We start from the raw sequence: 23993 nt of genomic DNA, 5'->3' as shown, positions 1-23993 counted from the left end.
TAGGGACTTTTAGATTTGCGTGGACTGATACGTGTGACGTCCATTCAAGGCAGTGCATTAAAGGACGTCGATCGTAGCAATCCCCATTGTCTTCGTGCGAATCTAAAAGTCCCTAATACCTTGACACGGTCCGGTAACCACTAGGTCATGCTTATTGCGGGTCCATTAGGAAAGAGAACCGTCCGATTATAACCGTCCTTGGAATCATTCAACAAGGTAGCGTGGCCGAGCGGTCTAAGGCGCTGGTTTAAGGCACCAGTCATTTCGATGGCGTGGGTTCGAATCCCACCGCTGCCATATTATTTTAAAAACTGTTTGGAAACAAAATTCATTTAAAAAGAATCCAGAAATTTAATTATGTATTTCAAATAAATGAAAAGGAATTTCGATTTTCCCAAACTGTTTTTTTTTAATTTAGTGTTATTCATGTTGGTAGACTATTTATTAGTGATGTACCTGATGTTGCGACTGACTCTTTCATCTCTTCTTGGTAATTGATTTATTACAAAATATAAGTTTTTCTTTTTCATCAAAGAAATATTTAGATTTTTGTTCTGTAAAATAAGTGGTTATGTTAGAAATTATCATCTAGAGGTTATTTTGTAGTACTATAATACTAATACTTAATTTGCTCGATCTCACTTCTCCCCCTTTAACCTCTCACCTACTGTACTTTTCTCTTCTAAAGATTTAGCTTCCTCTGTTTCCAATATACTGTGTCACAAGATCAACCTGAACATTGCAATATGAGGTAACAATGAAACCCAAATGATATACATTTGTGTATGTGCACATCAAGGTAGCGTGGCCGAGCGGACTAAGGCGCTGGTTTAAGGCACCAGTCATTTCGATGGCGTGGGTTTCAAATCCCACCGCTGCCAAATTATTTTGGAAACAAAATTCATTTGATAGAATCCAGAAATTTAATTATGTATTTTAATTAAATGAAAAGGGAATTCGATTTTCCCAAACTGCTTGTTTTTGTTTAGTGTTATACATGTGGGTAGACTATTTATTTGTGATGTACCTGATGTTGCGACTGACTCTTTCATCTCTTCTTGGTAATTGATTTATTACAAAATATAAGTTCTTCTTTTTCATCAAAGAAATATTTAGATTTTTGTTCTGTAAAATAAGTGTTTAATATAAGAAGTTACCATCCATAGGTTACTTCATAGTACTATACTACTTACACTCAATTTGCTCGATCTTCACTTCTTCCCCTTTATACCCTCACTATAAATTGTACTTTACTCTTTTAAATATCGAACTTCCTTTCTTTCAATATTAGTGTGTCACAATATCAACATGAACGTTGCAACATGACATAACAATGAAACCAGGATGAGATCATTTGTGTATGTGAACATCAAGGTAGCGTGGCCGAGCGGTCTAAGGCGCTGGTTTAAGGCACCAGTCATTTCGATGGCGTGGGTTCGAATCCCACCGCTGCCAATATATTTTGAAAACTGTTTGGAAACAATATGCATTTGACATATAACAGAAATGTGATTGTGTTTTTTCAAAAGTGAAAAGCGAATTTGATTTTCCCAAAACTTTTTTTGTTGTTGGCGATATACAAATCATGTAGGTAAACTGTTTATGAGTGATGTACCTCAAGTAACGTATTACTCGTTTATCTCTTGTTGGTAATTATTTTATTTGAAAATATTAGTTTAGTTTTGTTATCAAAAGAATTGTTTTTAATTTTGTTGTGTGAAATAAGTGTTAAATGTGATTTCCTGATACTTATACTTAATTTGTTCGATCTTCACTTCTTCCCCTGTATACCCACACTAACAGTACTTTTTCTCTTTTAGAGATTTAATACTTTCCTTTCTTTCAATCCTAGTGTGTCACAATATCAACATGAACATTGCAACATGACATAACAGTGAAAGCAGAATGGAATCAGTTGTACATGTGCACATCAAGGTAGCGTGGCCGAGCGGTCTAAGGCGCTGGTTTTAGGCACCAGTCATTTCGATGGCGTGGGTTCGAATCCCACCGCTGCCATTATTTTTTGAGAACTGTTTTAAAACAATTTGCATTTGACATATAACAGAAATGTTTTTTTTTGTTTTGAAAAGTGATAGGCGAATTTGATTTACCCAAAACTTCTGTTGTATGTTATACAAATCATGTATGTAAACTGTTTATGAGAGATGTACCTGATGTTACGTCTGACTCTTTTATCTCTTTTCAGTAATTGATTTATTAAAAAATATCAGTTTACTATTTTCAAAGACATATTTTGAAGTTTGTTCTGTAAAATAAGTGTTTCATATGAGAAGTTACCATCCATAGGTTACTTCATAGTATAATACTACTTACACCTAATTTGCTCCATCTTCACTACTTCCCCTTTATACCCTCACTAATTGTACTTTACTCTTCTAAAGATCGAACTTCCTTTCTTTCAATATTAGTGTGTGTCGCAATATCAAATGACATTGCAACATGACTTAACAATGAAGCCAGAATGAGATCATTTGTGAATGTGCACATCAAGGTAGCGTGGCCGAGCGGTCTAAGGCGCTGGTTTAAGGCACCAGTCATTTCGATGGCGTGGGTTCGAATCCCACCGCTGCCATAATATTTTGAAAACTGTTTGGAAACAATTTGCATTTGACATATAACAGAAAGGTTATTATGTTTTTTTGAAAAGGGAAAAGCGAATTTGATTTTCCCAAAACTTTTGTTTGTGTTGTACAAATCATGTAGGTAACTTGTTTAAGAGTGATGTACCTGATTTTAAGTCTGACTCTTTTATCTCTTGTCAGTAATTGACTTATTAAAAAATATCAGTTTACTATTTTCAATGAAACATTCTGATTTTTGTTCTGTGATATAAGTGTTTAATATGAGAAGTTACCATCCATAGGTTACTTCATAGTATAATACTACTTACACCTAATTTGCTCGATCTTCACTTCTTCCCCTTTATACCCTCACTAATTGTACTTTACTCTTCTAAAGATCGAACTTCCTTTCTTTCAATATTAGTGTGTCGCAATATCAACATGAACATTGCAACATGACATAACAGTGAAATCAAAACGACATCATTTGAGATTGTCGACATCAAGGTAGCGTGGCCGAGCGGTCTAAGGCGCTGGTTTAAGGCACCAGTCATTTCGATGGCGTGGGTTCGAATCCCACCGCTGCCATTATATTTTGAAAACTGTTTGAAAACAATATGCATTTAATATAATCCAGAAATTTAATCATGTTTTTTTAGTAGGTAAGAAGGGAATTTGATTTTTCCAAAACGTTTTTTTGTTGGATTATACATGTAGGTAGCCCTAAACTGTTTATGAGTGATGCACCTGATGTTTATCTCTTCTTGGTAATTTAAATATTTAAAAATAAACGTTAACTTTTGTCATCACGAAATATTTAGATTTTTGTTCTGTAAGATAAGTGTTGAACGTGAGTAGTTATCATCTGTAGGTTATTTCGTAGTACTATGATACTAATACTTAATTTGCTCGTTCCTCACTTATTCCCCTTTATACCCTCACTGTTACAGTACTGATACTGGAGAGAATAAGTTTCTTGTGTTCGTAGCTGAAGTTTGGTGCTCCTCAAGGTAATTATAATGTGTCGATATATATATATATATATATAAATTTGATAAGTATATATATATATATATATATGTTTGTGTAGAAAAGCAAAGGTCGTAAGATCAATAGGAAAAGATCTATTTCCGTTTGAGTTTGCGAACTAGGAAATAATACTTTTTCCTTTCCGACATTGAGCGTCCGTTCATTCAACCCTGGAGTGTCATAATATCAACATGAACATTGCAACATGACATAAGAATGAAACCAAAAAATGAGATTATTTGTAAATGTGGATATCAAGGTAGCGTGGCCGAGCGGTCTAAGGCGCTGGTTTAAGGGACCAGTCATTTCGTGGGTTCGAATCCCACCGCTGCCAAAATATTTTGAAAACAATTTGGAAACACAGTTCATTTGATATAATCCTGAAATTTAATTATGTATTTTAAATAAATGAAAAGGGAATTCGATTTTCCCAAACTGTTTGTTTTTGTTTGGTGTTATACATGTTGGTATACTATTTATTAGTGATGTACCTGGTGTTGCGTCTGACTCTTTTTGCTCTTCTTGGTAATTGATTTATTAAAAAATATCACTTTTTCTTTTTTATCAAGGAAATATCTTGATTTTTGTTCTGTAAAACAAGTGGTCAATATGAGAACTTATCATCTATAGGTGATTTCGTAGTACTAATACTTAATATTGCTCGATCCTCACTTCTTCACCTTTATACTCTCACTAACAGTACTTTTTTCTTTTGGAGATTTAGTGTCCGTTCTTTTAATCCTAGAGCGTCACAATATCATCATGATCATTGCAACATGACATAACAGTGAAACCAGAATGGAATCATTTGTTAATGTGCACATCAAGGTAGCGTGGCCGAGCGGTCTAAGGCGCTGGTTTTAGGCACCAGTCATTTCGATGGCGTGGGTTCGAATCCCACCGCTGCCATTATTTTTTGAGAACTGTTTTAAAACAATTTGCATTTGACATATAACAGAAATGTTTTTTTTTGTTTTGAAAAGTGATAGGCGAATTTGATTTACCCAAAACTTTTGTTGTATGTTATACAAATCATGTATGTAAACTGTTTATGAGAGATGTACCTGATGTTACGTCTGACGCTTTTATCTCTTTTCAGTAATTGATTTATTAAAAAATATCAGTTTACTATTTTCAAAGACATATTTTGAAGTTTGTTCTGTAAAATAAGTGTTTCATATGAGAACTTACCATCCATAAGTTATTTTATAGTACTATACTACTTACACTTTATTTGCTCCATCTTCACTACTTCCCCTTTATACCCTCACTAATTGTTCTTTACTCTTCTAAAGATGGAACTTCCTTTCTTTCAAAATTAGTGTGTCACAATATCAAATGACATTGCAACATGACTTAACAATGAAGCCAGAATGAGATCATTTGTGAATGTGCACATCAAGGTAGCGTGGCCGAGCGGTCTAAGGCGCTGGTTTTAGGCACCAGTCATTTCGATGGCGTGGGTTCGAATCCCACCGCTGCCATTATTTTTTGAGAACTGTTTTAAAACAATTTGCATTTGACATATAACAGAAATGTTTTTTTTTGTTTTGAAAAGTGATAGGCGAATTTGATTTACCCAAAACTTTTGTTGTATGTTATACAAATCATGTATGTAAACTGTTTATGAGAGATGTACCTGATGTTACGTCTGACGCTTTTATTTCTTTTCAGTAATTGATTTATTAAAAAATATCAGTTTACTATTTTCAAAGACATATTTTGAAGTTTTTTCTGTAAAATAAGTGTTTCATATGAGAACTTACCATCCATAAGTTATTTTATAGTACTATAATACTTACACTTAATTTGCTCCATCTTCACTACTTCCCCTTTATACCCTCACTCATTGTACTTTACTCTTCTAAAGATCGAACTTCCTTTCTTTCAAAATTAGTGTGTCACAATATCAAATGTCATTGCAACATGACTTAACAATGAAGCCAGAATGAGATCATTTGTGAATGTGCACATCAAGGTATCGTGGCCGAGCGGTCTAAGGCGCTGGTTTAAGGCACCAGTCATTTCGATGGCGTGGGTTCGAATCCCACCGCTGCCATAATATTTTGAAAACTGTTTGGAAACAATTTGCATTTGACATATAACAGAAAGGTCATTATGTTTTTTTGAAAAGGGAAAAGCGAATTTGATTTTCCAAAAACTTTTGTTTGTGTTGTACAAATCATGTAGGTAACTTGTTTAAGAGTGATGTACCTGATTTTAAGTCTGACTCTTTTATCTCTTGTCAGTAGTTGACTTATTTGAAAATATCAGTTTACTTTTTTCAAAGAAATATTCTGTATTTTGTTCTATAAAATAAATGTTTAATATGAGAAGTTACCGTCTATGATCTGTAGGTTACTTGATAATACTATCCTACTTACACCTAATTTGCTCGATCTTCACTTCTTCCCCTTTATACCCTCACTAATTGTACTTTACTCTCCCAAAGATCGAACTTCCTAAATCTTTAAATATTAGTGTGTCGCAATATCAACATGAACATTGCAACATGACATAACAGTGAAATCAAAATGACATCATTTGTAATTGTCGACATCAAGGTAGCGTGGCCGAGCGGTCTAAGGCGCTGGTTTTAGGCACCAGTCATTTCGATGGCGTGGGTTCGAATCCCACCGCTGCCATTATATTTTGAAAACAATTTGGAAACACAATTCATTTGATATAATCCTGAAAGTTAATTATGTATTTTAAATAAATGAAAAGGGAATTCGATTTTCCCAAACTGTTTGTTTTTGTTTGGTGTTATACATGTTGGTATACTATTTATTAGTGATGTACCTGGTGTTGCGTCTGACTCTTTTTGCTCTTCTTGGTAATTGATTTATTAAAAAATATCACTTTTTCTTTTTTATTAAGGAAATATCTTGATTTTTGTTCTGTAAAACAAGTGTTCAATATGAGAACTTATCATCTATAGGTTATTTCGTAGTACTAATATTTAATATTGCTCGATCCACACTTCTTCACCTTTATACTCTCACTAACAGTACTTTTTTCTTTTGGAGATTTAGTGTCCGTTTTTTTAATCCTAGAGCGTCACAATATCATCATGATCATTGCAACATGACATAACAGTGAAACCAGAATGGAATCATTTGTACATGTGCACATCAAGGTAGCGTGGCCGAGCGGTCTAAGGCGCTGGTTTTAGGCACCAGTCATTTCGATGGCGTGGGTTCGAATCCCACCGCTGCCATTATATTTTGAGAACTGTTTTAAAACAATTTGCATTTGCTATAATCTAGAAATGTTATCATGTTTTTTTAATAGGTGAAAGAGAAATCGATTTTCCCACACCGCTTTTAGTTCTGTTGTACATGTAGGTACCCTGTTTATGAGTGATGCACCTGATGTTACGTCTGACTCGTTTATTTCTTGTTGGTAATTAATTTATTTGAATACAAGTTTAGTTTTTTATCAAAAGAATTGTTTTGGTTTTTGTTCTGTAAAATAAGTGTTTCATATTAGAAGTTTTCATTCTAAGTTACTTCATAGTACTATACTACTTACACTTAATTTGCTCGATCATTACTTCGTCCCCTTTCTACCCTCATTAATTGTACTTTACACTTTTTAAGATCGAACTTCCTTTCTTTCAATTTTAGTGTGTCACAATATCAACATGAAATTTGCAACATGACATGAGAATAAAACCAATATGAGATTATTTGTTCATGTGGACATTAAGGTAGCGTGGCCGAGCGGTCTAATGCGCTGGTGTAAGGCACCAGTCATTTCGATGGCGTGGGTTCGAATCCCACCGCTGCCATTATATTTTGAAAACTGCTTGGAAACAAAATGCAATTTGATTTAATCCAGAAATGTTATTGTATTTTTTGATTAAGTGAAAATGGAATTCAATTTTCTCAAAACGTTTTCATCATGTAGGAAAATTGATTATGAGTGATGTACCTGATGTTACTTCTGACTCTTTTATCTCTTGTTGGCAATTCATTTGTTTGAAAATATAACTTTACTTTTTTACCAAAAGAAATATTTAGATTTATGTTCTGTAAAATAAGTGTTTGATATGATAAGTTATCATTTTTAGGTTATTTCATAGTATTAATACTTAATTTACTCGATACTCACTTCTTTCCCTTTATACCCTCTCTTACAATAATGATATTGGGGAGAATAAGTTTCTTGTGATCGTAGCTGAAGTTCGGTGCTCCCCAAGGTAATTATAATGTGTCATCATATATATATATATATATATATGTTTGTATAGTATAGCAAAGGTCGTAAGATCAATAGGAAAAGATCTACTTCCGTTTGAGTTTGCGAATTAGGAAATAATACTTGAGTGATTCACCTGATGTTACGTCTAACTCGTTTATCTCTTGTTGGTAATTGATTTATTTGAAAATAAAAGTAATATTCTGATTTTTGTTCTTTAAAATAGGTGTTTAATGTGAGAAGTTATCATGTATAGGCAACTTTATAGTACTATAATACTAATACATAATTTGCTCGATCTTTACTTCTTCCCATTTATACCCTCACTTATTGTACTTTACTCTTCTAGAGATCGAACTTCCTTTGTTTCAACATCAGTGTGTCACAATTTCAACATTAGCATTGCAACATGACATAACAATGAAAACAGAATGGAATCATTCGATGTTGTGGACGTCAAGGTAGCGTGGCCGAGCGGTCTAAGGCGCTGGTTTTAGGCACCAGTCATTTCGATGGCGTGGGTTCGAATCCCACCGCTGCCATTATTTTTTGAGAACTGTTTTAAAACAATTTGCATTTGACATATAACAGAAATGTTTTTTTTTGTTTTGAAAAGTGATAGGCGAATTTGATTTACCCAAAACTTTTGTTGTATGTTATACAAATCATGTATGTAAACTGTTTATGAGAGATGTACCTGATGTTACGTCTGACGCTTTTATTTCTTTTCAGTAATTGATTTATTAAAAAATATCAGTTTACTATTTTCAAAGACATATTTTGAAGTTTTTTCTGTAAAATAAGTGTTTCATATGAGAACTTACCATCCATAAGTTATTTTATAGTACTATAATACTTACACTTAATTTGCTCCATCTTCACTACTTCCCCTTTATACCCTCACTCATTGTACTTTACTCTTCTAAAGATCGAACTTCCTTTCTTTCAAAATTAGTGTGTCACAATATCAAATGTCATTGCAACATGACTTAACAATGAAGCCAGAATGAGATCATTTGTGAATGTGCACATCAAGGTATCGTGGCCGAGCGGTCTAAGGCGCTGGTTTAAGGCACCAGTCATTTCGATGGCGTGGGTTCGAATCCCACCGCTGCCATAATATTTTGAAAACTGTTTGGAAACAATTTGCATTTGACATATAACAGAAAGGTCATTATGTTTTTTTGAAAAGGGAAAAGCGAATTTGATTTTCCAAAAACTTTTGTTTGTGTTGTACAAATCATGTAGGTAACTTGTTTAAGAGTGATGTACCTGATTTTAAGTCTGACTCTTTTATCTCTTGTCAGTAGTTGACTTATTTGAAAATATCAGTTTACTTTTTTCAAAGAAATATTCTGTATTTTGTTCTATAAAATAAATGTTTAATATGAGAAGTTACCGTCTATGATCTGTAGGTTACTTGATAATACTATCCTACTTACACCTAATTTGCTCGATCTTCACTTCTTCCCCTTTATACCCTCACTAATTGTACTTTACTCTCCCAAAGATCGAACTTCCTAAATCTTTAAATATTAGTGTGTCGCAATATCAACATGAACATTGCAACATGACATAACAGTGAAATCAAAATGACATCATTTGTAATTGTCGACATCAAGGTAGCGTGGCCGAGCGGTCTAAGGCGCTGGTTTTAGGCACCAGTCATTTCGATGGCGTGGGTTCGAATCCCACCGCTGCCATTATATTTTGAAAACAATTTGGAAACACAATTCATTTGATATAATCCTGAAAGTTAATTATGTATTTTAAATAAATGAAAAGGGAATTCGATTTTCCCAAACTGTTTGTTTTTGTTTGGTGTTATACATGTTGGTATACTATTTATTAGTGATGTACCTGGTGTTGCGTCTGACTCTTTTTGCTCTTCTTGGTAATTGATTTATTAAAAAATATCACTTTTTCTTTTTTATTAAGGAAATATCTTGATTTTTGTTCTGTAAAACAAGTGTTCAATATGAGAACTTATCATCTATAGGTTATTTCGTAGTACTAATATTTAATATTGCTCGATCCACACTTCTTCACCTTTATACTCTCACTAACAGTACTTTTTTCTTTTGGAGATTTAGTGTCCGTTTTTTTAATCCTAGAGCGTCACAATATCATCATGATCATTGCAACATGACATAACAGTGAAACCAGAATGGAATCATTTGTACATGTGCACATCAAGGTAGCGTGGCCGAGCGGTCTAAGGCGCTGGTTTTAGGCACCAGTCATTTCGATGGCGTGGGTTCGAATCCCACCGCTGCCATTATATTTTGAGAACTGTTTTAAAACAATTTGCATTTGCTATAATCTAGAAATGTTATCATGTTTTTTTAATAGGTGAAAGAGAAATCGATTTTCCCACACCGCTTTTAGTTCTGTTGTACATGTAGGTACCCTGTTTATGAGTGATGCACCTGATGTTACGTCTGACTCGTTTATTTCTTGTTGGTAATTAATTTATTTGAATACAAGTTTAGTTTTTTATCAAAAGAATTGTTTTGGTTTTTGTTCTGTAAAATAAGTGTTTCATATTAGAAGTTTTCATTCTAAGTTACTTCATAGTACTATACTACTTACACTTAATTTGCTCGATCATTACTTCGTCCCCTTTCTACCCTCATTAATTGTACTTTACACTTTTTAAGATCGAACTTCCTTTCTTTCAATTTTAGTGTGTCACAATATCAACATGAAATTTGCAACATGACATGAGAATAAAACCAATATGAGATTATTTGTTCATGTGGACATTAAGGTAGCGTGGCCGAGCGGTCTAATGCGCTGGTGTAAGGCACCAGTCATTTCGATGGCGTGGGTTCGAATCCCACCGCTGCCATTATATTTTGAAAACTGCTTGGAAACAAAATGCAATTTGATTTAATCCAGAAATGTTATTGTATTTTTTGATTAAGTGAAAATGGAATTCAATTTTCTCAAAACGTTTTCATCATGTAGGAAAATTGATTATGAGTGATGTACCTGATGTTACTTCTGACTCTTTTATCTCTTGTTGGCAATTCATTTGTTTGAAAATATAACTTTACTTTTTTACCAAAAGAAATATTTAGATTTATGTTCTGTAAAATAAGTGTTTGATATGATAAGTTATCATTTTTAGGTTATTTCATAGTATTAATACTTAATTTACTCGATACTCACTTCTTTCCCTTTATACCCTCTCTTACAATAATGATATTGGGGAGAATAAGTTTCTTGTGATCGTAGCTGAAGTTCGGTGCTCCCCAAGGTAATTATAATGTGTCATCATATATATATATATATATATATATGTTTGTATAGTATAGCAAAGGTCGTAAGATCAATAGGAAAAGATCTACTTCCGTTTGAGTTTGCGAATTAGGAAATAATACTTGAGTGATTCACCTGATGTTACGTCTAACTCGTTTATCTCTTGTTGGTAATTGATTTATTTGAAAATAAAAGTAATATTCTGATTTTTGTTCTTTAAAATAGGTGTTTAATGTGAGAAGTTATCATGTATAGGCAACTTTATAGTACTATAATACTAATACATAATTTGCTCGATCTTTACTTCTTCCCATTTATACCCTCACTTATTGTACTTTACTCTTCTAGAGATCGAACTTCCTTTGTTTCAACATCAGTGTGTCACAATTTCAACATTAGCATTGCAACATGACATAACAATGAAAACAGAATGGAATCATTCGATGTTGTGGACGTCAAGGTAGCGTGGCCGAGCGGTCTAAGGCGCTGGTTTAAGGCACCAGTCATTTCGATGGCGTGGGTTCGAATCCCACCGCTGCCAAACTGTTTTGGGAATTTTTTTGTTTCTTTTGTAAATTTGATTTTTGTTATTGGAGAACTTACCGAGATAAGCTGCTTTGTCTCCTTTTTATAAAGAATGCACCACATTGAGATTCACCTTCCATTGTGGTATTTTTTTTTAAATCAACTAACTATTGTATCCGAATCATCATTTACACTGTGTAAAATGTGGTTCAATACGAGTTGCAATTTTTCTTCAAGATATCTTCGTTCGGAAGTGTCAAATTTTAACACTCAATACCAACAAAATATAATCATTCTGAATATTTGTGTTGTGCCATCTAGAACTTATCTTTATATCTTTAACAAGAACCTATAATATACATGCTTTGCTTCTTAATAGATTCCCCATATTTCACAATTTTATTTTTCTATGTTACATGTCTATCATTGTTTTATTATAGATTCTCTTGTTAAATCCTATGTGTAAGACAATCTTGTTGTGGAATGTGGAACAATAAAAAACCAAAATATTTACATTAACAATAAATAAATGAAGACGAATTAAATCTGAAGAATAAATCTGTTATGACCCGGTTCGTGATTTGAAGAAAAGATCCCTGCAACCCCCAACCCCAAAGACGGGATGATCATTCATTTCAAAAAGCGGTGGAAGATACCCTCATACCCAATCCCGCGTGACGATTCTAATAAGAAACCGTCGCTTAAGTTTATCATAGAAGAAGAAAGAAAAAAAAAATCGTTCCAATTATTCTAACACACGCCTCCCTGTTGGCAATACGCTGAACCAAGCAAACCGAATAACCTAACATGAGAAAACCCGTCCGTACATGCCAAGTAATCCTAAATACCTCGCCTCTTCTTCTTAGTTGTTTCCCTTTCTCTTAACTTGACCATCGCGTATCAGATGGAGCATGGATGAAAGCTGATTCAGGAAGATGTGACGTCACTCGGCGAGAGTTTATGTTTGCAGTCGTGATCGGAATCTTGTGGCATCAGGAAACATCATCGATTTTTTTTTTTGGGGGGGGGGGGGGGGGAGGGGGGGATTTTTTAACTTGACCACCGAGAAATTTATTGTGCAGATAAGAAGTGGAAATCAAACACTAACTTACTCCAATTTGTCAGCGATGCTATGGTTCATGAAAATGAACAGAAAATAATCAAGGGACTATACATAAGGTTGAAAGAATGGTATTCATCATTCCTTATTGATCGAGAGTTCACATGGCATAATGGAAAAGAGTTTACAATTATTATGAAATTGCCGAAGTTCATATGACGTGAGGAAAGTCCCTTTCAAAAAACCATGGTGATATTAATCAAAACTTTAGAAAACTATAATCGCTGTTTCTGTCTCAGCTTGTTTTCTCTACCTTGCCTTTTGCACTTAAGATCTCTCTTCCGCTCTCCCCTCTCTCTCTCGCTCTCTCTCTCTCACACACACACACACACATTCTCTCTCCTCTCTTCTATATCTCTCTTCTCTCTCTCTCTCTCTCTCTCTATCCCTCTCCACCATCTTTCTCTCTCTCTCTCTCTTCCTCTCTCTCTCTCCCCTCCACCATCTCTCTCTCCCCTCCACCATCTCTCTCTCTCTCTCTCCATCTCCCTCTCCACCATCTCTTTCTCCATCTCCCTCTCCACCATCTCTCTCTCTCCATCTCCCCCTCCACCATCTCTCTCTCCCCTCCACCATCTCTCTCTCTCTCTCCATCTCCCTCTCCACCATCTCTTTCTCCATCTCCCTCTCCACCATCTCTCTCTCCATCTCCCTCCCCACCATCTCTCTCTCTCTCTCCATCTCCCTCTCCACCATCTCTCTCTCCATCTCCCTCTCCACCATCTCTCTCTCCATCTCCCTCTCCACCATCTCTCTCCCTCTCCACCAGTCTTTCTTTATACGTTTTCCTCTCAACTATCTACCTCCCCTCGTGTTCCCTTTTCTCCCAATCCATTTCTTTTTCTCCTGATATCATGTTTTTATCTCTTCCAAATTATGCTGATAACCTTCACGAAGTCATGTTCGTACGTGTAACTGGGGGGAAAGGGCCGGTGGGGTTCAAGGTTTTGAACAATCCCGCGAGCCTGATATAATTACATTTATAGATAGCAAATATCCTTTGAGGGCGAAATTGAAATATCTAGCACAGACTAATACTATAAAGAATATGATCAAGAAATCAAGAAATGCATATTTTAATGCGAACAATAGTTAGCATGAGTAAAATAAAAAATTATCATGGCTCTGAAAGAGGCCTCAAAAGAAGAGAGGGGGAGGGTAGTGGTGATGTCAATTGACATAATACAAGTTGTTTTCACTACTTCCTCCCCCCCCCCCCCCCCCCCCCCATGGCATGGGAAACATCATTGATTGTATGACTACATTTCCACGGGCTTCCGGGAGGACAACCCCTAATAATTATACTCATGTTTATCATATTTCCGGGGAAAAATTATGTCCTAAATTTTCCTGGCTTTAAGAGGAAAATCCTGCTCACTACATAACTATCTTCTGTAAGTTCGTTTCGGAAAGGAAACAGACTGCTAGTTTTTTTAATTTTTTCTAATTTCTAAACACTTTCTTTTATATATTGTGAGTTTCTCATGTTCCCTTGAAGTGCTCACATTAATATACAAAGAAAAGGAACCAAGGGCCTGTTTCATAAAACGTGTTATCAATAAAAAACAAGTTAGAATAACTTTTATAATCTACTGAAATCGTTGCATCTGATTGGCTGAGATCAAATATGTCATAGACATTTAGCATTTGTTATTGAACTTATTGTATGACACAGGGCCCAGGTCAGTTACTTCAAAAGTGCAATACAACGCTGATCATCATCATGTTTAAAAATACTCAGGTTGGACGGGGACACTCCAGCCTCCTCCTTTCTCGCTCCACACATCCATAGTTATAATGATCTTGTCGTACATAACTGTGAGAAACACAGTCATGTACACATTAATTTCGCTGTAAAGCGATATCATAATATTCCTTAGAGGCTTAGACAAATCGTTTTACACTGAATAGATGAACTATCATACAACAATGTGAGAGTCTGTGTGAAGTATTAAATATGATATTGAAAACAAGCAAACTTGGTTGTGACTGGCATAATTTACAGAAATGTACACAAAATATATACATGTATACAGCAGGAAGTTGTTCCACACTCATGATCGACATGTTCGATGGCGAGTAATTTTTTTCTTCAGAGATCGGTATTCTTAAGGAAATCTCATTCACACCAAGTGATTTAAGATTTAATTATGTTAAACAGCCAATGAGACAATGAGCAAAACCCTTAATTTTACCTCGAATTATCAATATAACTCATCGTGTAATGTTCCAAGCTATGTCTTCAAAAAATATACTATTACCCGGTCATTGGATTCATTGCTTGCCCGAACACACTGTGTGCAAAATCTCCACTCCTTGGGGAGCATTCCAGCTAGGCGTTACAATGACACTCAACAACTGCTTGACCAACAATGACGGTCGCATCCTACCGCGTACCCATTTGATACCTGGGTGGAGAGTAGCAAGAGCAGGTTAATATAAAATGCTGTTGTAAATTCTTCCCCAATCGGATCGCAGTCAGATCGTGGTGTGTTAGCTGAGCCTTAATTAGAGTAATAGGAATTCAGTAAGAAGAAACCTTTAAATGCTGAATCCCTTATTCAGCAAATATGAAACGATACAGTTGCAGTCATCGTGATTGCGATCCTGATATTGTAAGAAGAAAGCAAATGCCGATACAAGTACTATAGACATTTGCATCCAACCATGTCATAAAGGGCCCTCACACCACGGGGACACACGTTAAAGGCATCGTTTAACAATGGTAAATCTGAGATGCACGGCCCTACGTGTTATCAGTGTCTGTGATATGGTGTAATATTGAAGACCTAAACAAATTGCGCTTTAAAACGATCAAGAAGTGCCTCAAAAAAGTAAAAATCTTCGAGTGACCAGTTTTATCATACTCCTTTTCCCCAATAGACTGTAGTGTTTTGAAAACCGTTTGGCAAACGGTTTTTAAAATGTGTTTTTCCAATCATAAATATCTTGATAATCAGACAGGCGATCGGCTTGTAAAAGTCATGGAGTTCTTGACTGACCTAAAGTTTTATAATTATCATTGCAGCATGAGCTAAATCCAGGTTTTTGTTTCAGAATATGAGACAAAGTTACCGGATCCCTTTAAGTCTACATGATTGCCAACTATGTACCGATTCTCTTACAGATTTTGATTTCAATGTATACCTTCTAATAGAAACAAGAACAACAGCATCTACAACTGCAATGATAATGGTGATGATTATGAAAACAATAACATTAGTTACACTGACAACGATAATAATAAGTATAGCGATGAAAATGGTACTGATGATGGTGAATAAGAATATCGAGAAGACAATTATGATGATAATAGTAAGTAGTAGCGCGATTTCACTACTACTAATACTACTACGACTACTACTTCTATAACTACCACTATTACTATTGCTGTCGCTACTACTACTACTACTACTACTACTACTACTACTACTACTACTACTACTACTATAACTACTACTGCTACTACTACTACTACTACTACTACTACTTCTACTACTACTACTACAACAACTGTTGATAATCCTGCTACTACTACTGCACTTCTAATACTACTATTACTACTACTACTACAACTACGACTACTACTACTACTACTACTACTACTACTACTACCACTTTGATTACTGATAACCATCACACATATATCTATATTCCTACATGACTGCTATTCGTTTGGGATCAAGTCATTCGTCCGTAGATTAATTGTCAGATTTTTGGTCAATTTGTACCAGAAATAATCTTGTCCTCTCACGTCCTCAGTCCAGTGGATGTAGGGTCTGCCATCACTGAGGTACAACCTCGCCAAGAATGGCATTTCATCATCCGGGATGTCTTCGATGAAAACCACGACTACGAATTCCGTCAGAGTGTCACTCACGTGGTCCATGGCCGTCCGGAACTTGAGTATGAACCAGTGGTCGTGCACAGCAGCTCTGCTAAGCACGATGATGGTCTTGTAACTATGGCTCACCACGTAATCGACGGAATCTAAGTAATGCATACCTAGTACAAGGTCTTGGTCACCAAAGACGTTCCTTTGAAACTGTGGAAGTCGTTCTTCGAGAGCCGGTCGGAGCTGTTCGCGAATCCATTCTTCGTCATTGTCGTAGAAAATGATGTTCACATAAAATTCGAAGTCATTGTGGTCTCGAGCGTCCCGCATCTCTTTATACCCAACTGCAGCCAGTTTCAAGAGAAATAGTTTATACCTCAGTTGCCAACGGTAGTGAAACAAGAGCACGCTGATTACAACCAAACCAATGACGGTGAGGGGAATCAGAAATAATAGACCATTATTCGTGTTACAGAGTTCATTTAGATCAAAATCAAGCAGGGGTTTCTCACGAAGAGGCTCCAGAGATGCTGACGAACAAATAGTTTTTTCCTTGTTTTTCAGGCGTATAGGTTCATTTAACCAATCAATAAGCCACTTTAGATCACAGTTGCAATAAATTAGGTTCATTGATAGATCAAGTGATGAAATAGAGGAAAGGATCGGCTGGAAAGTGTTATGATTAAGGCGTGTTAATCTGTTGTTGGCCAAGGACAGATTTGTGAGCTTACAGTTATTTGAGAACATTAGCTCCTCTAAGTATTCGATACGGTTTCCTTCAAAGTTGATACTTTTTATTTGACCCAACCCCGACAATACATCATCGGGAATATGACGGATCTTGTTTCCCTCCAATCTCAACTTCTGAAGCGATTTCAACCCCGAGAAGACAAGAGGATGTAGATTGGTAATACCGCAGTAGGCTAGATCTAGCTCTTGTAAAACAGAGAGTTGCTGGAATATCCCAGGCGGTAATTCATCTATCAAACACAGCAAATGGTTACTACTCAAATCCAAATGATTAAGGTCCAATAATCTATCGAAAAGAGACGCGTTTGCAGTTGCATTCCATATGTCCCACATGTCAAGCCGAGAGCTTATTATGTTTAAATTAACAAGGGATTGTAAATATTGAAACGATTCTCCTAGTCGAAAAGGAAGCAAGTATGAACCAAGAGCGTTAAGAGAAAGTGATTTTAATATTGGAGTGTTCAATTCAAGAACAGTTACACGACTTCCCGTCAAATCAATGGTTTGAATACTGTCAAGTCCCGAAAAGGCCGTCAGCTCAAAGACAGAAAGGTATTCGTTATAGCTCATGTCTAAGACAGTTAAATTTTCTAAACCAAGAAATACAGATGCAGATATTGCTGTAAACAGATTACTGGATAAGTAAAACTCTGATAAGTCCACTGTCCAAGTCTGATTGCGAGGATTTATATGTCTAACTTGGTTGTGTTTGATTACCAGTATTTTTAACGCATTCATGCCGTCAAAAAAGTCTGGTTGAATTTCGTCTATGGGAAGATCGTTATAACTTAAACTGAGTTCTCGGAGTTTTGTTAAGTTTGAGAAAACTAAAGGATAGAGGCTATTCAGTTTGTTGTATTCTAAGTTCAGAACAGAGAGAGAAGAATCGCGCAGTGGATTGAAGAAACCTTTAGGAAACGCACCAATAGAACCTTTATGGATTGTGAGCTGTTCGATGTTTGATTTTGATATTCCGAGGATGATGTTCGCTAACACCTCATTGCTCAACGGATAGCCACCTAACTTAAAAATGCGAACACGTAGTGATGCGATCACATCGGGGTCTACTAGTTGGATAGGGTTTACTCTAAGATCTAGAGTATCAGTGCGGCACACAAAGGTGAAATATCTCGCCGTGATGTATTGTAATCGATTAACAGTCATGCTTACAGTGTCGGCCATGCCACAAGAACTTACATTGATGAAGGAGAGCCGGTTGTTGGACAGATATGCTTTATGTAGATGAGAACTCCAATTAAGAAAGTCATTGGGGAGCGACCTCAAGTTTGATGACTTTAAATCGAGAATGGAAAGCTGTGGAGACATCATAAAGACGCCTGTTGCGGGAAGCACAAGACGCGGGTTATGTGATAGAGACAGATACATTAAGCTCTTAAGGGGGTAAAAAGCGGCGGATTCTATTGCTCTTACATCGTTACGGGAAATGTCCAAATGGTTGAGTAGAGAGTATACTTCAAACGAGGAGTTGAAGAGTTTTGTGATATTGTTCTGAGACAAGTCAAGCACCTCAGTATCCTCAGAAAGATTCTGGGGAACCGTGTCCAGGTCTTTATGGTGGCAAGAAGCTTTTTTCAGTTCAAGAATCTGATCGCATCCTTGGAAAGATTTGTCCATATCCAGTGTTAAAGATGTTATCGCCGAATCTATATCGTGTCGATGTAAAGATTGAAAGGACGAGCCGACGAGGAGACAAGCGACAAGCAATGGGTACAAGATTGAGCCGTTTGCCATGACGTCAATATATCACCTCTGAATAAAGAAAGGTACACCTTTGTCGGATGACAATATATCGCTCTTGATTATTATACTAACGCAAGCTCATAGAAGCATAAACAAATTGTTATCCTTTGCTGCAGACAGTCAGCCTCATTTTGTGAAAAGGCGCTCAGATTATTTTTCCTTAAACAATTGTGGTTATCATAATTATTTTTAATTAGCAATCAAAACTAAAGTATAGGTTTGGGAAACAATTATGAATGTTTTCAGACGAAACCGGAAATCATGTTTTATTTTGGATAAACATATTAACACTAACCAGTAATAAAATCACATGCGAAACCACTTGAGATATTCTAACGGTTATGTATTAGAGAACAAATGGGGAAATATTTGATTTCAAATGGAAGATAACACAGACATTAAACTTCTGTGCACTTGTATAACATGCCTACTAGTGTACTCACAGGTGGCTCATTCCTTTGTAATGTCGACAATTAATATCTCAAACTCTTTATTCAGAAATCGTACAGAAATGCCAATATCATTACACGCTCTTTCTGTTTTCAGTTATGTTAAAGTTTTTTATTGAAATACCAAATACACAAGAAATCGCAGATAAGAAATGACGGAATTTACGTGATTAATATGATAGAACGGACAAAATGTCTGAAGTAGGCGTTCTCGTCATACGCTCGTATGACCTACCTGATCATGCCGATGAAGGTTAAAAAAGAGTATAATTGTGAGAAAGTTGTGATACGGTGGGGAATTATTCATAAATACCATGAAATAACTATCACTACCACCCCCCCCCCCCCCAAGTGCAAAGAAGTATAAACAAAGTGTTATCTTTTGCTACAGATAATCAGCCCAATTGGGAGCTGTGAAAAGGCGCATGGATATTTGTTACTTAAAAAAGTGTGGTTTTAATATTCTAAATTAGTAATCAAAACTAAAATACAGGTTCAAAAAACAATTATGAATATCTTTTAACGAAACCAAAAGTCATATTGTGCATTTTCGGTCAATACATTTAAACATTTACAAGTAATATCATTACCCTCAAATCTTTAAGGATTTATGGCAAATATTTAAAGCGACAAAAATGAACAGGAAGTCAGAGCAATTAAAAAAACTAGTCGATCCTCATATCTCCCCAAATCAGCTCACTTTTTAGACAATAATCATACCCTTATTAAACATTTCATTATATATCAGACGAGAGCTTTTCAATAAATCGATGAAAAGTGGTTGCTCGTTCTGGCTACTTGGATTCCGCGTACGAAAATAATATAGCGCAGACTAGTAAAGTATAGGAATTGCCCACATATTGAAAAGCTGCTACTAAACTTTAACGTTACAACTCCAAAAAACTGTTACACAATTTATCCTGGTTCAATATGCAAGTTCAAAAAATTATGTGCCTAAAATTAAGTTTTATTGAGTTAGATTTATCACATAAATGAGTCATATATAAACAATTAATGTAAGGCAACATAAGGACAGAGCTGAGATTTATCATAAGGTTTCTGATGGGCAAGGCCAAAATGAACGTCATCTTGGAAATTAGAATTTTAAAAGGATTACTCTGCCCAACCAGTTCGTGCTTACAAGTAGCTAACACACGCGCTCTCAGCTTGCAGAAGTGCATATGATCCGTGTGATCGTGGACCAAGCGTCTTCTCTTAATCCAGGGACGTGCTCTGATTGGCTACTGTCTTAAAGATCACGTGGTTAATCAGGCACCGCGGGTAGGCTTGCTACGATACGCCGTGGTTTACACTACGTCCAATCAGCTAGTGCGTTATGTGATTTATTCATTGCAAACAGTACAAATCTTGAGATGTCATTTATATTTATTTATGTCAGATGCTCCCAGATTGTAAAAGGGGGGAAACATGTCGTCAACATCTATGATATTACAGTGAAATATGCATTCTTCCGATTTAAATTAAAGTCCCTAGAGAAGAAGAAGAAAAAGAAGGGGAGAAGATATTAAGAACATGTTTTATTTCTACCCCATCTTATGCTCTGCCATTATCTCAATGATGTTTATATTGTGCATATTCCAAGGTTTTAATATAAATTTGTAAGCTATTGATTGGAAATGTATATTTAATGTTCATTTGTGTATATAAGATGATTGCGTGATATTCAAATTTTTAATGAGGTTTCTAATGTTGTTTTTTTTATAATCTTTTTGCTTGCATGGAGATGAGTAGGAGTTTGATACACTCATGTATTTTGTTGATATATCAGGAAAGAGAAAGAAACAGTGTAAAAGGAGAAAGAAAATATGCATGAAGAGAGATGGGTGTATAAAGTTAGAAAACAAGAATGAATGGATTAAATTAGAGAGGTAAGAGAATTTGTTAAAGGTAGAAGGAGTAGCAGGAGGAGATATACAGTGTATATATTTATGTACATACAATGTATACATATATATATATATAGAGAGAGAGAGAGAGAGAGAGAGATAAAAAGAAGGCATGGCAGAAACAGGATAGAGAAAGATGGTATAGAAGTCTAAAGAAATTTTACTTGGATATCTTAGTTGACAGCAGTTGAATAAAGAAGATAGTAAAAGAGTTATTTTTGGACTTCTGCTATTCAAAGTCAAAATATTTTTTCTTTTCTTTTCTGTGTTATTCACAAATTTGGCGTGTGCAGCCCCGCTCCCTACCCGACCGCCTCCACACACACACACACACACACACACACACACACAAACACCCACACACACAAACACACGCGCACGCACGCACACACGCACACACACACGCACACACACACACACACACACACACACAATAACAAAGAGGCACAAATCGCGGGAGAGGTATTATTTTCATTTAAATACTGCATGTGTGTACTAAAGACAAACCAGATTAAGTTCGGCCGGGGGTTACGTACGTTCGTCGTACCCTTTCCTTTTCCGTGATATCCCCTTGATCCCTCTCTGAAAGAACCGATCATGCAGGGCGTAATCCAACCAGACAAACCAAAAGACAAGAGGATTGCCTAGGGTCGTTATCTATTCGAAGCGAGTTTGTTTGGTTCCCATACTTCCGACGCAGGGGAATCGATTCAACTCGATCTTCAAGTAGGTGCTCCGGTATAATAAATGCTCCGGCGACGATTGCTCCGGGCCTTATTTTGTCAAAGATGTAGAATTAAAGTTCATGTTGCCAATGAGTCTGCTTTGAGTTTCGTGTGTAGGTAGGGAGTAATTGGTGTAGGTCTGAAGTCAAGGATCCTTTTTGTGTGGGTAATTAAGCCCAGAGCAATATTATTGTCCGCGGAGCATAATTCCTTAAACCGACCATATAAGATTCAGGAAGATCAAGCCTTCTTCAATACAACGGATATATAGGATAGGTAGCGCGTGGGATCGGGTGGGGTCGGGCGGGGTGCAATATCCAATTCAACAGAATCATAGATTACAGGGCACACTAAACTGAGGGTGCATGGTCAAATCATATAATTTCTTTTCACCTTTGAGTGTATCTTCTTCCTATTTGTTATTGTAACAGAATGTCTCGGACATTTTGGGGAGTATGAACTCATTCTATATTAATACTGAATAGAAATGTATTATCGTTATATATTCTCCGATTCCACAAGATAACGGGGGAGGGGTGTAGTGAGCACTTTTTTTTCTTTTTTTTTCGTGAGAAAATATTTAGCGGCGACTTAACCGGCCATTTTTTTTTACTCAACACCCCCCGCCCCCCTCCCGCCCCCTTTGAGCAACAACAAAAAAGTTACTTTTATTCTTTTTCTTTTGACAGGGGGCGTTTTTAAACCAATTTTGTTGGCCAGTGAGGGAGCCCAACCCTCCGGGCCCCCCCCCCCCTGGATCCGCCCCTGACCTATTAGAAATTTCATTTTCTATTTGTTTAAACCGCAGCCATGGGGTGGCACAGTCATCATTGAGGCAACGGTCTTGCTCGTTAAGAGAATGGGGCCATCGAGAGAGGGGGGCATATTTTTTCCACGTTGCCTTCCTCCTCACTTTCTTTCTTTCCCCTTCTTCTCCACGTGCAACCATACCCCCTATTCTACGCGACTGTCTGAACGTAAATTTGATTATTCAGGAACTAAAAGCGGATGTTTGGTATCCTGGAGTTGAACATCTATAAACTAACTTTTTAGTGCACTTTAAGCAGTTTGAACAATAATTTTTATTTTTTGTGCATTATTTAATGTATACAAACAATACAACGTGATAGGTTATTGTATTGCTAATATATTTATTTGTAACAGACTTGTGAACATTATATTATGAAGAAAAAACTACTGTGACTTAATTTAACCGCAACAATTAACTTTTACTTTTAATAGTTTTTTTTCCGGTACTTTCAGTTTTTAAAACATTTAACAATGCTTTATCGATGCCAAATATTGAAATACTTTCACATTCGACTGCAGCAGCTCCATAAGTACATGTAATATGTTATGGAGAGAACATAAAGCGAGTGTAACTTCATTTAAGACTAACAAGTTATATAAAATATATGTTTTACGGCACATTCTTCCTTAAGAATATTTGAAAGGTACATCAAACCTTGCATATATACATAAATGTTCATACAAATAATTTAATTCGCAAGGTAGTGCGATGTCATTTGAGGTATATTTCATTTGACAAGAATAGATAATAAAAAATGAGATGTGAAACAATTGTCGCTATTCTTAAAAGGTGAAACCGCAAAGGAAAAGATCTGGTTATTCAATCATTTAAAAAAAATGAACTCCCGTTTTATGATTTGCAAATCTATGATACTAATTTGCTCGATCTTCACTTCTTCCCCTTTATACACTCTCTAACTATACTTCTGACTTCTTTTGTTCTAATGTTAGTGTATCACGATATCAACATGAACATTGCAACATGACATAACAGTGAAATAAGAATGAGATCCTTTGTGAATGTGCACATCAA

At 35.9% G+C, this 23993-nt stretch overlaps 16 non-coding genes across 16 annotated transcripts; all 16 read left to right on the top strand.

Moving 5' to 3' along the window:
• Positions 1 to 215: 215 nt before the first annotated feature.
• On the top strand, positions 216 to 297 carry TRNAL-AAG. Its single transcript has one exon. It is a non-coding gene; the product is annotated as a tRNA-Leu (tRNA).
• A 1076-nt stretch (positions 298 to 1373) lies between these two features.
• Positions 1374 to 1455, top strand: TRNAL-AAG. The gene has a single exon. It is a non-coding gene; the product is annotated as a tRNA-Leu (tRNA).
• Positions 1456 to 1934: 479 nt separating this feature from the next.
• On the top strand, positions 1935 to 2016 carry TRNAL-UAG. The gene has a single exon. It is a non-coding gene; the product is annotated as a tRNA-Leu (tRNA).
• A 495-nt stretch (positions 2017 to 2511) lies between these two features.
• Positions 2512 to 2593, top strand: TRNAL-AAG. The gene has a single exon. It is a non-coding gene; the product is annotated as a tRNA-Leu (tRNA).
• A 495-nt stretch (positions 2594 to 3088) lies between these two features.
• On the top strand, positions 3089 to 3170 carry TRNAL-AAG. Its single transcript has one exon. It is a non-coding gene; the product is annotated as a tRNA-Leu (tRNA).
• A 699-nt stretch (positions 3171 to 3869) lies between these two features.
• TRNAL-AAG lies at positions 3870 to 3945 on the top strand. Its single transcript has one exon. It is a non-coding gene; the product is annotated as a tRNA-Leu (tRNA).
• Positions 3946 to 4438: 493 nt separating this feature from the next.
• TRNAL-UAG lies at positions 4439 to 4520 on the top strand. The gene has a single exon. It is a non-coding gene; the product is annotated as a tRNA-Leu (tRNA).
• A 493-nt stretch (positions 4521 to 5013) lies between these two features.
• On the top strand, positions 5014 to 5095 carry TRNAL-UAG. Its single transcript has one exon. It is a non-coding gene; the product is annotated as a tRNA-Leu (tRNA).
• A 493-nt stretch (positions 5096 to 5588) lies between these two features.
• Positions 5589 to 5670, top strand: TRNAL-AAG. Its single transcript has one exon. It is a non-coding gene; the product is annotated as a tRNA-Leu (tRNA).
• A 504-nt stretch (positions 5671 to 6174) lies between these two features.
• On the top strand, positions 6175 to 6256 carry TRNAL-UAG. The gene has a single exon. It is a non-coding gene; the product is annotated as a tRNA-Leu (tRNA).
• Positions 6257 to 6749: 493 nt separating this feature from the next.
• On the top strand, positions 6750 to 6831 carry TRNAL-UAG. The gene has a single exon. It is a non-coding gene; the product is annotated as a tRNA-Leu (tRNA).
• Positions 6832 to 8274: 1443 nt separating this feature from the next.
• Positions 8275 to 8356, top strand: TRNAL-UAG. The gene has a single exon. It is a non-coding gene; the product is annotated as a tRNA-Leu (tRNA).
• A 493-nt stretch (positions 8357 to 8849) lies between these two features.
• On the top strand, positions 8850 to 8931 carry TRNAL-AAG. The gene has a single exon. It is a non-coding gene; the product is annotated as a tRNA-Leu (tRNA).
• Positions 8932 to 9435: 504 nt separating this feature from the next.
• On the top strand, positions 9436 to 9517 carry TRNAL-UAG. Its single transcript has one exon. It is a non-coding gene; the product is annotated as a tRNA-Leu (tRNA).
• A 493-nt stretch (positions 9518 to 10010) lies between these two features.
• On the top strand, positions 10011 to 10092 carry TRNAL-UAG. The gene has a single exon. It is a non-coding gene; the product is annotated as a tRNA-Leu (tRNA).
• A 1445-nt stretch (positions 10093 to 11537) lies between these two features.
• On the top strand, positions 11538 to 11619 carry TRNAL-AAG. Its single transcript has one exon. It is a non-coding gene; the product is annotated as a tRNA-Leu (tRNA).
• The last annotated feature ends 12374 nt before the right edge of the window (positions 11620 to 23993 follow it).

Source organism: Strongylocentrotus purpuratus, unplaced genomic scaffold (genome assembly GCF_000002235.5).
Source record: "Strongylocentrotus purpuratus isolate Spur 01 unplaced genomic scaffold, Spur_5.0 spur5_scaffold_15, whole genome shotgun sequence".
Classification (NCBI taxonomy): domain Eukaryota; kingdom Metazoa; phylum Echinodermata; class Echinoidea; order Camarodonta; family Strongylocentrotidae; genus Strongylocentrotus; species Strongylocentrotus purpuratus.
The sequence above is the reverse complement of the archived record's forward strand: the minus strand, read 5'-3'. Positions and strand labels throughout refer to the sequence as shown.